Below are 15,344 nucleotides of genomic sequence, written 5' to 3'. Positions count from 1 at the left end.
AACAAGGAGTTTTCTAATTGGCTTCAGAGCTAGAAGGACTGATAGTAGTGCTAGAACTGAGTTTGCACACAAAAAGATCCATGTGATACTCCCTCTCACCATTTTTTTTTGCACTTTTCTCTTCCTTGGCTGTTTTAGTGAAGAAAACTGTGAGTCTAGTGAGGGAAGTTGATAGCAGAGACCAAAAGAGTCAGTAGCAACAGCAGCCAAGTCTGGTGAGGTCAACCCTGGGGGTAAACTGTTTCACCTAGCCTAGAACAGCAGACACTGCAACCTGCAATGAGTTTGCCCAGTTGAGCAAGGGAGTGACTCAGCATTGCCTCCATCACACTCAGAAAAGAACTTTTTGGGAATTCCAGAGATTGGGATTAAAAGGATTCCTTGGGTCAGGAGATAACATCTCAGCCACACATGTTCTACATGAGTGACTCTTTACTGTAAGCATGCTGTAAGTTTGAACCTACTCTTGCCAGGGACTGAGCACATGCAGAGGAGAAACCCAGTTTGGGGAGATGTTTTGGTAACTTTGGTCCTTGCTAAACCTTCTCAGTAAATATAACACTAATAGCTAACATTTATGTGGTGCTTAATATTCTTTTGCAAAAACTAATGAATATCAACTGGTTAATTGCAAATGATTAATTGGTACTGAGAGGAGCATACCAGATGAGGACTCATGAGTGATACTTCTAGAATCCCTAATCCCTCAGGGTTACCCTAGAACCCTCAAGGGAAAGAGTAGTCAACAGCTTTCTGGGACTCAGCCTGTGGGTCAAAGTTAGCACTAGGAGAGTGAGCTTAGAGGTGATATTACATAAAGAACTACAATTTCATCATTGTGCATATATATATATATATAATTTTTTTGGTGAGGAAATTGGGGTTAAGTGTCTTGCCTAGGGTCACACAGCATCTGAGGCAGGATTTGAATTCAGGTCCTCCTGACTCCAGGGTCGGTGCTCTATCCACTGGCCACCTAGCTGCCCCCCATATTTCTTCCATTGATGAATGTTGTGATTCCTCTGCACTTTAGGAGATAACCTTCATGAGTTGCTATGGCTGAAAAAATCTCTGGTGATGAACTCATCTATACAGCTTCTCTTGGACAATAGTCAGTCAGACATATGTTCTGTTAATGGGCCCATATTGAATCTTTTCCAGTTTTGGAGATGAACTTTCAGAGTTTGCATTTGATTAGCATAGCCTTTGATAACTCAGCTTGGCATCTTAATAAAAATGGTAATGTTCATATCTTACCTTTCTATAGAGTATTTAAAAGAAGAATATTATACCCTTAAGAAATTTACAATTTAATAATACATAATACGGATATATGGGGTTAATCAAAGAAAGTTTCCTGATCAATTTGATGAGCTGCTAGGAGGGGAATCTTTGATTCTCTCCTGATAGAGTATTGACATGCCCATTGGCATCATATGAGAGTACAAAAGATATCTCTTAATCCAAGTTTAAGTGACTGGAACTGCTCTTAAGATGATTTGATTGGTATGAACTCTTGGGAAGAAAGACTCGGTTGAAAGGATATACTTTCTTTGGTGGTGGTCTATAAAAATGAGGTGACAGACCTGCACAGCCTTTTTAAAAAAAAATTTCTTTCCACCTTTAATCTTGAACTTTTTTTCTGACTGGGGAGAGGAAGGAAGAATTTCTTACTTGCTCTACCAGGAATCTTTAATAGCCACTTTCAATAGGAAGCACATGGGAATTGCCATAAGTATGAGTATTGTGGGCTAGATACACACAGGTATGCTAGCATATCCATTGCCTACTCTGTCACTGAATAACTGTGAGTTATTCATACAGTACTGGTCCAGAGGCAAAATGTTGCTTGCCTAGCAACCCCAAAGTGTACTTCCCTTTTGGGGGAGTCTAAACCATGAGATAGCACTATGAATCTGAGAACTATGTAGGACCCTGTTGGAAAACTAGGGATCCACTGGAAAGCCATAATGTTGCCTCCCAGCAACCCCAAATTCAGTTCCCTTTCAAAAAAAGTCTAACCATAGAATGACACTGGGTCAGAAGAACTCTGTGACCCTGATGGAAAAATGGGACCTACCAGAGAGGGAGAGTTGTGTTGATTTTTTAGGTGATAACTATGATTATGTCTGATTATGGGACCTTATGAGTGCTTTGTACCTTTTGAATTTTCTGTAGTGTGAAGAAAAGGCTGTCCTCAATCCATTACATTTGTTACCTTAAGGGCTAATAGCCAGGCACCCACATTTATAAAAACCTAGACACAAGCTACATTTAAGCTATATTTGGAAATTTCCCATAGTATAAACTCTGTGTGTGGGCAATAATGAACCAAAAGACTGCTATTTTAGGGCTGTCCCCATGAACGATCACATTCACTTTACATTTATATTTACTACTAATTACAAAAATCACAGAATCTTAGTTGGAAGGGACCTCAGAGATCATTTAGACCCACATATAATTAAAACTTTGCAATATACCCAATAAGTGGTCATCCAAACTCCACTTGAAAACTTTCAATGAGGAGGAACTTCCTCCTGATGTAACCCCACAGTACTTTTAGATTATCATACTTTTTAGGAAGATTGTTCTTTCATGTAGCCTAAGCAACAGTTTGAGCCTTCTATCCAGTGCTCCTCTTTCTACTTTTTGGGTCCAAGAAGTTTTGACTCTCTTCTGCTTTATAGTCTTTCAAATACTCAAAGATATAGTAGTTATCCTGATCCTTCTAAGAAGTGATGTGCTAGCAAATGTTTAACTGTTGGTTTTCCAGAAAAAAATGAAGTATGCTCAACACATTTTAGAATTTTAATTTGAATTATCAACATTTTCTCCATCAATTTCTCAAGTTTAGACAATCAACAGAACAATAAATCAAGCCTTGATTTGTCATATTAGCCAAATAAAGAAAAAAAGCCAAAAAAAAAATAAAGTGAGAAAATTATACTTCAATTTGCAGTGAGTTCAACAGAGTTCTCTCTCTGGAGGCGGATAGCATTTTTTCATCATGAGTGCTTTGGAATTGTCCTGGATCACTGTATTGATCAGAGTAGGCAAGTCTTTCACAGTTGATCATCATTACAGAATTGCTGATTTCCCTGTTTTTCTTATTCACTTTGTATCAATTCATTTTTTATTTTTATTTTTGGAGATCATCCCAATATAATTGACTCACACTCACACCTTCTATCTATGTAGACTCCTTCTAACTGCCCTAATAATGATAAAGTCCTTAGGAACTGCATACATCCTCATCACATATAGGAATGTAACTTCATTGAGTCTCTTACAAATACTCTTTCATGTTTACCTTTTTATGCTTCTCTTGAGTTTTCTGTTTGAATGTCAGATTTTCTATTCAGCTCTGGTCTTTTCATCAAAAATGCTTGAAAGTCCTCTATTTAATTAAAAATCTATTTCCCCCCTGAAAGATTATATTCAGATTTTCTGGGTAGGTTGTAATACTATCTTTTTTGCCTTCTGGAATATCATATTCCAAGCCCTCCAATCCTTTACTGTGGAAGCTAATAAATCTTGTGTGATCCTGACTGTGGCTCCACAATATTTGACTTGTTTCTTTCTGACTACTTGCAGTATTTTCTCCTTGATCTATCTGGAAGCTCTGGGATTTGGCGATAATATTACTATGAGTTTTCATTTGGGAATCTTTTTCAGAAGGTGATCAGTGGATTCTTTTAATTTCTATTTTGCCTTCTGGTTCTAGAATATCAGGGAAGTTTTACTTGATAATTTCTTAAAATATGATGTTTAGGCTCCTTTTTTTAAATCATGGCTTTCAGGTAGTCCAGTAATTTCTTAAATTATCTCTCCTCAATCTATTTTCCAGGTCAGTTGTTTTCCTGATGAGATATTTTACCTTTTCTTCTATTTTTTTTCATTCTTTTGACTTTGTTTTATTGTTCCTTGATGTCTCATGGAGTCATTAGCTTCTGCTGGCCCAATTTTAATTTTTATGGAATTATTTTTTTTCAGTAAGTTTTTGTTACTCTTTTTCCATTTGGTCAATTCTACTTTTTAAGGAGTTCTTTTCTTCAGAGAATTTTTGTGCCTCTTTTACCAAGTTGTTAATTCTTTTTTCATAATTTTTTTGCATCACTCTCATTTCTTTTCCAATTTTTCCTCTACCACTAAGCTTTATCTTTAACTCTTCCAGGAATTCTTATTGGGTTTGAGTCAAATTAGCATTTTTCTTTGAAACTTTAGTTGTAGCTGTTTTTACATTGTTGTCTTCTGACTTTATGTCTTAGCTTTCCTTTTTTTTTTTAAATGAGGTAAAGAGGCCACTCTCTGCATCATTTCTTATTAAGCCTTAATAACTGAATGGGCTTGCCTCAGTCAAATTGAGACCTGTTAAAGACCTTAGCTTGAAAAGGCCAAGGTACCCCAATGCATACTGGGTCATCTCCAGTTGTCCTGATCTATATTTGGCCACTGGACCCAGATGGCTCTGGAAGAGAAAGTGAGGCTGGTAACTGCACAGCCTTCCCTCACTTAAATCCAATTTACTTGCATATCATGGCATCACCTCCCTGATTATGGTCCTCTTCAAGAATAAAGGACAAACAGCAACCTCTGGTCCTCCCTTTCACCATGGTAACTTTTTATGGTCAGCTTTTTTTTTTATCACTCTGTGTGGTAGCTTTTTATGGTAGTAACTTTTTTGTTGTTGTTTACTTGTTTTCAGCCTATTTCTTGACTTTGAATTTTATGTTAAAGTTGGATTCTGCCCATTTGAGAGTGGGGAGGCACTGTTCCAAGCTTTAGGCTTTTTCATGCAGCTGTTTTCAGAGCTAGTTCTGGGGATCTGCAAGTTTTTCCTGCTTCCAAGATGTGGTTTGATCCTGGGAGAGGTGTGGCTCACTGCTGTCCTGGTCTGCACACTGGTCTTTACCCAGGAAGGGCCCTTGGTCCACTGCAGCTATGCTCCAGGTTGGCTCCCACCCCAATGTCATACATAGACCTCTCCTGCTGATAAGTTGTCTGAGGCTGGAAAAAACTCACCCCCTATCTTTCACTGGCTTTGCTGTTCCAAAATTTGATTTGAGGAGTTATTTTAAAGTTGTTTGGAGAGTTCAGCTGGGTTTCTGCCTGTACTCTTTGGCTCTATCTTCAGAATAAGTATTTTAAGTTTCTTGGGGCTGGAGGCGGAGGGCTCGGCAGTATGCTCTGCTGAGGCTTCACCTTCCATGGCTACAGGCCTGGCCCAGAAAGAGGGCCAGAGCCCAAGGACTCGAGGCAGAGCTGGATGTCAAAATTTTGCCCCCTCCCCCAGAAAATCTTGCAATGATTGGATTGGACCCCCAAATGGATATTCAAACCTTTGACCAATCAAATTCTACATCCATGAAAATGAATCTCCATTGGAACAGCAGCTTAGGAAATTAAGACAAGAAACACAAGAATAGAACCAACAATATTGGGCAAACCAGAATCAGACATTTAGTAAGGAAAAAGAGGAATTCATTCACTCAAGATTGAAAGCTAGAGGTCTGGGATTGAAAGATAAAACAGTAAAAAAAAAAATAACACTGAATGCAGAAGAAACAGCTGATTTTTACAAGGCATTCTTAAGTAAAAAATTTCAGAAGCATACGTACTATAACAGAGACTGGTACAGATGTAATTTTACTACCACCTTGTTCATGGGAAGAGTAGCCTTAGGGAGGATCTGGAGGAAGCTGGGTTCAAACAGAATCACAAGATTAAGAACTGGAAGGAACTTTGAGATGAATGTTCTCCCCACCTCTCCCCTCCCCCACCATTATACAGACGATGCCAAAAGGGGTGAAGGAATTTGCCTAAGGTCACACAGGTGATTTCCCTGAAGGTTCAGTGATTGCCCTGCTCCTAGGATTCCAAGATTTAGAGCTGGAAAGAGGGAGAAGGCAATAAGCATTTACATGTGCCAGGCACTTTACATATATTATCTCATTTGATCCTGACCACAACTCTGCAAGGGGGAGTTAGCAAGGCCCCTGCCTGACCTGCTCTGGCTAGAGCACACCCACCCCTCAACCCCGCCAGAGCATACGTGGAGCTGAATTGAACTCTCTTGTCCATTTCAAGGATCCATCTGCTCACCACCGAAGGATTTGGGGAAGATACGACACCACCAGGAGGAGGGAGAATGCATCAAAGAGTATTGACCACTGAATCATTACAAAGAGCGACAAAGGGTAATCTGCTCAGTAGGCCTTGAAAGAAGTGATTCACATCCACCCTCTGGCTCTCTCCTTGTCTGGACTGTGGGGACTTCGCAGAGGCTCTCTCTTGTACTTCCTTCCCATGGATAGGCAGTGGAATAAGATCTCTCTCGTTCCCGCAAGCTTTAGTGGCAGCAGGCACATGTCCTGTTTAAGCTACAGATTCTGGGCTTTGGCTGCCTCTTCTGTTTTGTGTTTCTTTCTTTGAACATAAGGGATCAAACAGTAAACCACAGTACTAGATGCATAAGATGGATTTTTTTTAGCTTTGAAGGGAGTTCTTGGTGAGTTAGAGAGTTTGGGAATTCCTGGGATCCTCAGCCAGACAGAGTTGACTGTCATCAGGAGGAATTTTCTGTAACTACATATACCCTTCTCAAAAAAATCAAAACAAAACACTACCCTAGGGAGGATGCCTGGCTGGCCAGAAGACATGGACTTTGAGTGAGGCGTTCAGAAAGTACCGAGTCAAGGTAAAGCTGAGATGCCTATCCAACAGTCTCACTAAGTGGTTCGTGTTTCAATGATTTAAGTATCATTCTCCTAGAAGAATATAGGAATGATTGTTCATTCCTTTTCCACCCTGGCACCTCCACTAGCTTTTTTTGGAATTAGAGGATCATTGATTTTGAGCTGGAAGGGATCAGTATTTGATTACTAGACATTTTCATGTCTCCAAGATCAATAGTAGTTGGCAATTACCACGCCACTCACTAGCAATTCCTTGCCTGTGACATAAGAGCTAGAAAACAAATCAGATGTGCCTGCTAGTATCCCTATATCAAGATCTATTCGACTGCCAAAGGTAGCTTCTTAAAGTATCATCAATGACTCCTTTCCTTTTCCTGCTATGGCCTGAAGATGACAGAGACTTAGTTGTATTCCCCTTCAGTGACCAAGACCTACATGTATTCTCTGCTCCGAATCCCTTGTTTCCCCACTATTTAGCTCCTGAGTACCTCAGATTAGGTATGATACCTTCACTTGTAAGAATTAAAACATGCCCATAATAAAGGCTTATTGCTTATAGTATTATCCTTGTGTGTCTGCTTTCACCTTTTAATCCCCAAAGAGATGAAATGGACTGGCCCCTTTGAGATGATCGTTATTAATTTTGGTGGAGTGATATGTTCGGAAATCAGACTGAAAGAGATTAAGAAATAAATGTGGGACTAAGGATTGGGCAGCCAGGTGGCACAGTAGATGGCCTACAGCCAGAAAGACTCAATTTCCTAAATTCAAATCTGGCCTCAAAAACTTACTGGCCATGTTACCCTGGGCAAGTCACTTAACCCTGTTTGCCTCAGTTCCTTATCTGTAAAATGAGCTGGGGGGGGGGGCAGCTATGTGGCGCAGTGGATAGAGCACTGGCCCTGAATTCAGGAGTACCAGAATTCAAATCCGGCATCAGACCAAACCTTGACACTTATTAGCTGTGTGACCCTGGGCAAGTCACTTAACTCCAATTGCCTAAAAACAAAAAAAAAAACAAAAAAAAAATGAGCTGGGGAAGGAAATGGCAAATCACTCCAGTATCTCTGCCAAGAAAGCCCCAAATGGGGTCATAAAGAGTCAGACATATCTGAACAAGTGGAACTAAGGAAGTAGAGTCAGTGAATATAGATTACTCTTTCTAAGAATTTGCCAGTGAAAGGAAGGCAGATATAGTACAATAACTATAGGAAATGGTGGCATCAAAGAAGCTTTTTTTTCCTTAACACTGAGAGATCTGAGTATGTTTGTAAGTAGTTGGGAAGGAGCCAATACATAGATATTGAAAAGGGAGGGGGACAAGAACTTGGAGGAGATGGAAGGAGAGGGAAACAAGGGTGAAGATGAAAGGATTTAATTTAGGTAAGAAGCACCATTCATCTTTTTAGACTGAAACAAAGTATTAACGGATTGGTGAAGATGTAGAGAGATTTTGGGATATAGAGCAGAGGAGATGAGGGAACTTGCTATTAACTTGCTATTAATGGCTTTCATTGTCTCAGCAAAGCAGGATGCAAATTCACCTGCTGAGAAAAGGGGAATAAGAACAGAGTTTGGGGGTATAAGGAGAAAGGGGAAAGTCTGGAGTAGCTGCAGTAAGGAACATGATAGGGAGTCTCTTAGAGATGAAGAAAACGATTGCTGAACAGAGACAATGACCTGATTGAGGTAAAACAATAAGAATTTGCAGTAGGCCCAGAACACATTTTTTATGACTTCTTGTGTTCAGCAGCACGGAAAATAGGAGCACTGGAGGCAGGTGACAGGGATGACTCAGGGTCGAGAATTAGCAGGGCTCAAACAACAGAAAGATGACGGGGCATGACATTGCCAAATATCAGAATCTCTGGGTTGGAAAAGACCTCAGAGGTCATCTAATACAACTGGTGCCTGAATAAAAGTCCATTGTTGTACATGTTTGGCAAGTGATCATTATGATCACTATTAGCCAAACTTGAAGATCTCTAGTAGGAAATGTGTGTGTGTGTGTGTGTGTGTGTGTGTGTGTGTGTGTGTTACAGAGAGAGAGAGAGAGAGAGAGAGAGAGAGAATGACCTATTACCTCCAGGGTCAGCCCATTGTACTTTGAGATAACTCAACTAAGCCTAAATTTGTCTCTTCCTAACTTTTCACTCATTGTCTCCAGTTCTGACCTCTGAGGCCAAGATAAAGGGAAGGGAATAAACATTTACATAGTCTGATTTTTACAAATAACTCATCTGATCCTCACAACAAACCAGGGAGGAAGGTATTATTATTATGCCCATTTTGCAGTTGAGGAATCTCAGGCAAACAAGTGTAAGTGACTTGCCCACTGTCATACAGTTAATAAGTGTCTGGGGTCAGATTGGAAGCCAAGTCCTCCTGATTCTTGGCCCAGCACTCTATTCATTGAGTGACCAGCTGCCAAGCAAAACAAATCTTATTTCTCTTCCATTTGTTTCCCCATTAGAAACCTGAACACACCTATCATACCACCTGTGTCCCTTCCCCCCTTTCCCTAGAAGCACTATATAAATGCTTCTCTTCCCTTCCACTAGCCCTGCAAGTATTCTCCTCTCCAGATTAAACATGCTATTTCCCTCAACCAAGTTCTTTGGGCATGATGTTGAGTAGCGGTATCAAACTGATTGCCTGAACAAATTAAAATGTAATTGGGAAATGTTTAACAAAATCAAATACAACACAGATAATGTTAATTTGTGGTTTTTAAGTTAATATGCAGCCTGCAGGGAGTTGTTTCTATTTGAATTTGACATCACTGATCTTGACTTCCTTCACCATCTTGATCACCCTCTTCTGAATGTTTTCTAGCTCATTATTCCTACAATGTGGTTATCTAGAAGTGAGTAGAATACTCCAGATCTGGTCCCATCAGGGCAGAGTACAACAGGACTATCAATTTCCTATTGCTAGATCCCAGTCCTCTCTTAATGAAACATAAAATTATATTCATTTTTTTGCCTGCTACATTATACTATTTATTCCTATCGAGCTTGTAGGCCACTAAATCTCCTACATCTTTTTCCCATGCCTAGCCACACCTTCCCCATCTTAATTTTGTGAAATTGATTTTTTGAACCCTAATATAAGACTTGACATTTATCTCTATTAAATGTTATCTTATTAAATCCAGCCTCATGTTCTAGTAGTTTGCTGAGATCTTTTTGGATATCTCAACTCTAATAGCTATCTGTCCTACCTTTGTGTCATCTGAAAATTGGGTAAGCAAGCCATAGTATATGCCATTACTAAAGTAATTTTCTCAAATATTTTGAAATGTTAGCCTAGGGCCAAGCCCAGACACTTGCGACATTTAACTTGAAACCTCCTTCCAATAATGAACAACAGTTCTGAACCCATCTCACTGCACTATTGTTAGCTTACTTCTCTTTATTCACAAGAATAGTATGAGAAAGACAGAGTCAATATGGCAGAGAAAAGGTAGGGACCTCCTGAGCTCTTCCAAATTCCCCTCCAAACAACTTACATACCTCAAAACAAATTCTGGAGTGTCAGAACTCACAAAAGGACAGGGTAAAACAATTTTTCAGCCCCAGACAACTTTGAAGGTCAACAGAAAAGGTATGTCACACTAGGATGAGAGTGGAATACAGTTCAGTGCAGGGCTCAGGTTGCATCCCAGAAAATCAGCAGCAGACCTTGGAGGTGACTGAATCAGCAGCAGCAGTGGCTTCTGTAGCACTCAGCCCACAGAAAGTAAAGGGGTGGGACAACTGGTCAGAAGGAGATTATAGGGGTCCCTTTGCTGGCACTAGGTGCAGGAGTCTATTGCACTGCCCACATGCAAATCCAGGTCCCAGTCCTGGGTGGCAGTTCCAGGGTGAGGAGGAGTACTAGCATACCAGAGCTTGTGGCTGCAGAGGAGTGGTCATTTACAGACCACAGCACAGGCCAGAAAATCAGTGACCACACCTCTTTTTAGATCATATCACCCTGGAAGAACTGAAAACTTAGACCCCCAGAATTATCTCTGAAAGCAATATGAAGAAAGGCCTGAAAGTTGGGACAGTGGCCCCTCCACTCCCAGAGCAGAGCCCCACTTTAATATAGAGTTAAAAGTCAAGAAATAGGCAGGAAATATGAGTAAACAAACAAAAAAAGAACCTGGCCATAGAAAGTTACTATGATTACAGGTGACAAACTCAGAAGAAGATAATAAAGTTAAAACTGTTACATCCAAAGCCTCAAAGAAAAATGTGGACCCTGGGAAAGTCACTTAACCTCAATTGCCTAAAAAAGAAAAGAAAAAAGAAAGAAAAGAAAAGAAATTGCCTTTTGGGGCAGCTAGATGGAGCAATGGATAGAGCACTGGCCCTGGAGTCAGGAGGACCTGAGACACTTGACACTTACTAGCTGTGTGATGTTGGGCAAGTCACTTAACCCCATTACCTAGCCGCCCCCCCCCCAAAAAAAAGAAAAAAGAAAAGAAAGGAAAGAAAGGAAAAATGTGAATTGGTCTCAGTCCCCAAAAAGAATTCCCTGGAAGAGCTCAAAAAGGATTATTAAAAAAAAAACAAAAATAAAAATGAGAGGTAGAGGAAAATTGGGGAAATAAATGAGACTGATGCAAGAAAATCATGAAAAAAAAGAGTCAATAGCTTGGTAAGGGAGGCAAAAGAAACAGAATAGACCAAATGGGCACAAAAATTCACTTAAGAGAAGAGTTCCTTAAAAAGTAGAATTAGCCACATGGAAAAAGAAGTACAAAAATTCACTAAAGAAAAGAATTCCTTAAAAAGTAGAATTGGCTAAATGCAAAAAGAGGTACAAAAGTTCAGTGAAGAAAATAATTCCTTAAAAATTAAAATTGAGCAAGCAGAAGCTAACTCCACGAGACATCAAGAAACAATAAAACAAAGTCAAAGGAATGAAAAAATAGAAGAAAAGGTGAAATATCTCATCGGAAAAACAACTAACCTGGAAAACAAATTGAGGGAGAGATAACTTACGAATTATTGGATTACCTGGAAGCCATGATCAAAAAAGAGCCTAGACATCATATTTCAAGAAATTATCACGGAAAACTGCCCTGACATTCTAGAACCAGAGGGCAAAATAGATTTGAAAGAACCACCTCCTAAAATAGATCCCAAAATGAAAACTCCCAGGAATATTATAGCCAAATTCCAGAGCTCCCAGGTCAACGAGAAAATAATGGACACAGCCAGAAAGAAACATGTCAAATATTGCGGAGTCACAGTCAGGATTACACAAGATTTAGTAGCTTCTACATTAAAGGATTGGAGAGGCTTAGAATATGATATTCCAGAAGGCAAAGAAGATAGGATTACAACCAAGAATCACCTATCTAGCAAAACTGAGTAAAACCCCTTAGGGAAAAAAAATGGATATTCAATTAAATAGAGAATTTTCAAGTATTCCAGATGAGAAGACCAGAGCTGAATAGAAAATATGACTTTTGGGGAAGCTAGGTGGCGCAGTGGATAGAGCACCAGCCCTGGATTCAGGAGGACCTGAGTTCAAATCTAGACTCTGACACATAACACTTACTAGCTGTGTGACCCTGGGCAAGTCACTTAACCCCACTGCCTAGTAAAAAAAAAAAAAAAGAAAGAAAATATGACTTTCAATTTGGAACTCAGTTTTAAAAATGAATGTTAAAAATTGTTTTTACATGTAACTGGGGAAAAATAAAATACTAAATAAGAAAAGAAAGAAAAATATGACTTTCAAATACAAGATTCAAGAGAAGCATAAAAAGGGAAACAGGAAAGAGAAATCATAAGGGATTCAATATGGTTAAACTGTTTACATTCTTACATGGGAAGATGATACTTGTAACTCCTAAGAACTTTTTCATTATTAGAACAGTTGGAGTATACATAGATGGGGGTGGGGGGTGGGGGAGAAGGGCATAAGTGCGAGTTGAATATTATGGGATGATTATCTAAATAAAGTTAATGGGTAAGAAAGAGGAATGCACCGGGAGAAGAGGAAAGGTGAAGGTAGAATGGGGTAAATTATTTCACATAAAAGAGGTGTGAAAGAACTTTTACAGTGGAGGGGAAGATGAGGGAAGTGGGGGGTCATCTGAACCTTACTTTCATTGGAATTGGCTCAAAGAGGGAATAACATACATACTCAGTTGGGCATAGAAATCTACCTTACTCTATAGGAAAGTGGTAGGGGAAGGGGATAAGAGAAAAGGGGGGGTGCTGATAGAAGGGACCGCAGATTGGGGGAGATAGTCAGAAACAAAAAACTTTTGAGGAGGTACAGAGTGAAAGGAGAGAGTAGGATAAAAAGAGTGAAAAGTAGGATGGAGGGAAATACACAGTAATTACAACAGTGAAAAAAATTTTTGAAATAAGTTTCTTTGATAAAAGTCAAATTTCTCAAAAATATAGAGAATTTAGTCAAATTTATAAAAATAAGAGCCATTCTCCAATTGATAAATGGTCAAAGATATGAACAGGTAGTTTTCACACAAAGTAACTGAAGTTACCTATAGTCATATGAAAATTTTTCTAAATCACTATTGATTAGAGAAACACAAATTAAAACAACTCTGAGCTACTACCCTACATTGTCACATTGGCTAATATTACAGAAGAAGAAAATGACAAATGTTGGAGGGCATGTGGGAAAATTGAGACACTAATGCATTGTCAGTGGAGTTATAGAACTGATTCAATCATTTTGGAGGCCAATTTGGAACTATGCCCAAAGAGTGATAAAACCCTGTATATCCTTTGACCCAGCGATACTGCTATTAGGTCTGTACCCAAAGACATAAAAAACAAAAAGGAAAAGAACCTATATGTAAATAAATATTTATAGCAGCTCCTTTAATGTTAGCAAAGAATTAAAAATTGAGGAGATGCCCATCATATGTGGAATGGCTGAATAAGTTGTGGTGTATGATTGTAATGGAATACTACTATACTATAAAAATTGATCAGCAGAATGCTCCCAGAAAAATCTGGAAAGACTTAGATGAATTGATGCAAAGCGAAATGAGCAAAACCAGGAGAACATTGTATAGCAATATTATACAATTATCAACCGAGTTATTTTCAGCAATACAATGATGCAAGACAATTACATAGGGCTCATGATGAAAAATGCTGTCTTCTTCCAGAGGAAGAACTGATGGAGTCTGAATGCAGATCAAAGTGTACTTTTTTTAACTTTATTTTTCTTTGAATTTTTTTTGGTCTGTATTTTCTTTCACAATATGACTAATATAGAAATGTTTTGCATGACTGCACATGTATAACTTCTAACAAATTGTCTTCTCAATGATTGGGGTGGGTAGAGAGGGAGGGAGAGAATTTGAATCTCAAAATTAAAAAAAAGTATTAAAAATTGTTTTTACATGTAATTGGGAAAAATAAACATTAAATAATTTAAATTAATTTTAAATATTTTAAAATTTAATTTAAGTATTTTAAATATTTTAAAAAGAGAATGGTGGGGCAGCTACGTGGCACAGTGGATAGAGCACTGGCCTTGGAGTCAAGAGAATCTGAGTTCAAATCCGGACTCAGACACATAACACTTATTAGCTGTGTGACTCTGGGCAAGTCACTTAAGGCCAGTTGTCTTGTCAAAAAAAAAAATAGCATGAAAATTTGTTGCCAAATGCCTTGCTAAAAATCTAGGTAAACAACACCTATGACATTCTCTTGATCTACCAGTCTAATAACCTTGTCAAAAAGAAAACGAGGTTAGTCTGGCACAACCTGTTTTTTTTTTAATCTAATACATTTTGGTTTTTACACCACAGTCCTTTCTTGATGAATCCTAGAACCTTCCCTCCTTTCCTTCTCCCTCTCTCACCCCTTATCTTCCCTAATTAAAAAAAAAACAGACAAGGAAAACTGGCAACCATATTGAACGGATAATGCAACTTTCCACATGTTGCAGTCTCCCACCTTTATAATGAGAAGGGAAATGTCTGTTTTTGGGGGGGTGGGTTAGGCAGTTGGGGCTAAGTGACTTGCCCTGGGTCACACAGCTAGTGTCTGAGGTCACATTTGAACTCAGGTTCTCCTGACTCCGGGGCTGCTGCTCTATCCACTGCACCACCTAGCTGCCTTGGGAAATGCCATTTATCATCTGTTCTCTGGATCCAACACCACAGTGTTAGGATATTAGTGCCAAAAGAACTGGCCGATATGATCACTGCGCAGCTGTTGATCTTTGAAAGAACATAAAGATTGAGAATAGGTTTGAAAAGGTGGAAAGTAGAAAATACTGTCCTGATTGTCGTAAGAGGGAAGAAAGTAGAATTGTGAAATATATGCCGGTGAACCTGACTGATTCCTGTCAAAATTCAAAAAGGTACTTGTAGGGAACACCTAGTAAAGGGAACAGTTATCACAAAGGCTTATCATGACCTCACCAAAACAGACCAAACTCAACCGTAATGCACATCATTCTATCCCTTCTTTGGATATCCTTTTTTTTCATTGTAGCAACAAATAAACCCCTTCTAATTGTTCTTAGCTTTACTTTCTAAGCTCAGTTTATCCTAACTGTGGTGCTCCTGATACTATTCTCAGAGTAAAAAATCATTCTTTTATAGTCGTCCAGTTATCTGACTTTGCTTCTATCTCTTATGTAGGTCTTTTCAAA

This window comes from Vombatus ursinus, unplaced genomic scaffold (assembly GCF_900497805.2).
Source record: "Vombatus ursinus unplaced genomic scaffold, bare-nosed wombat genome assembly UNPS02009770.1, whole genome shotgun sequence".
Lineage (NCBI taxonomy): Eukaryota > Metazoa > Chordata > Mammalia > Diprotodontia > Vombatidae > Vombatus > Vombatus ursinus.
Note: the sequence above shows the minus strand (reverse complement) of the source record.